Genomic DNA, 766 nt, shown 5'->3' on the forward strand with positions numbered 1-766 from the left:
ACTATTTCCTTTCCCATATTAGGGACGTTTTCAACTATAATCTCTTCAAATATTTTCTCAGTCCCTTTCTTTTTCTCTTCCTCTTCTGGGACCCCTAAAATTCAAATGTTGGTGTGTTTAATGTTGTCCAAGAGGTCACTGAGACTGTCCTCAGTTCTTTTCATTCTTTTTTCTTTATTCTGCTCTGCAGTAGTTATTTCCATTTGGGGTCTCCTTTTTGCAGGCTGCAGGTTCGTAGTTCCCGTTTTTTTGGTGTCTGTCCGCAGTGGCTAAAGTTGGTTCAGTGGGTTGTGTAGGCTTCCTGGTGGAGGGTACTAGTGCCTGTGTTTTGGTGGATGAGACTGGATCTGTCTTTCTGGTGGGCAGGTCCATGTGTGGTGGTGTGTTTTGGGGTGTCTGTGGCCTTATTATGATTTTAGGCAGCCTCTCTGCTAATGGGTGGGGTTGTGTTCCTTTCTTGCTAGTTGTTTGGCATAGGGTGCCCAGCAGTGTAGCTTGCTGGTCCTTGAGTTAATCTGGGTGTTGGTGTTGAGATCGAGATCTCTGGGAGATTTTCGCCATTTGATATTATGTGGAACTGGGAGGTCCCTTGTGGACCAGTGTCCTGAAGATGGCTCTCCCACATCAGAGGCACAGTACTGATTCCTGGCTGCAGCATCAAGACACTTTCATCCACACAGCTCAGAATAAGAGGGAGGAAATGTAGAAAGAAAGAAAGAAAGAAAGAAAGAAAGAAAGAAAGAAAGAAAGAAAGAAAGAAAGAAAG

The sequence above is a fragment of the Physeter macrocephalus genome, chromosome 12 (genome assembly GCF_002837175.3).
Source record: "Physeter macrocephalus isolate SW-GA chromosome 12, ASM283717v5, whole genome shotgun sequence".
Lineage (NCBI taxonomy): Eukaryota > Metazoa > Chordata > Mammalia > Artiodactyla > Physeteridae > Physeter > Physeter macrocephalus.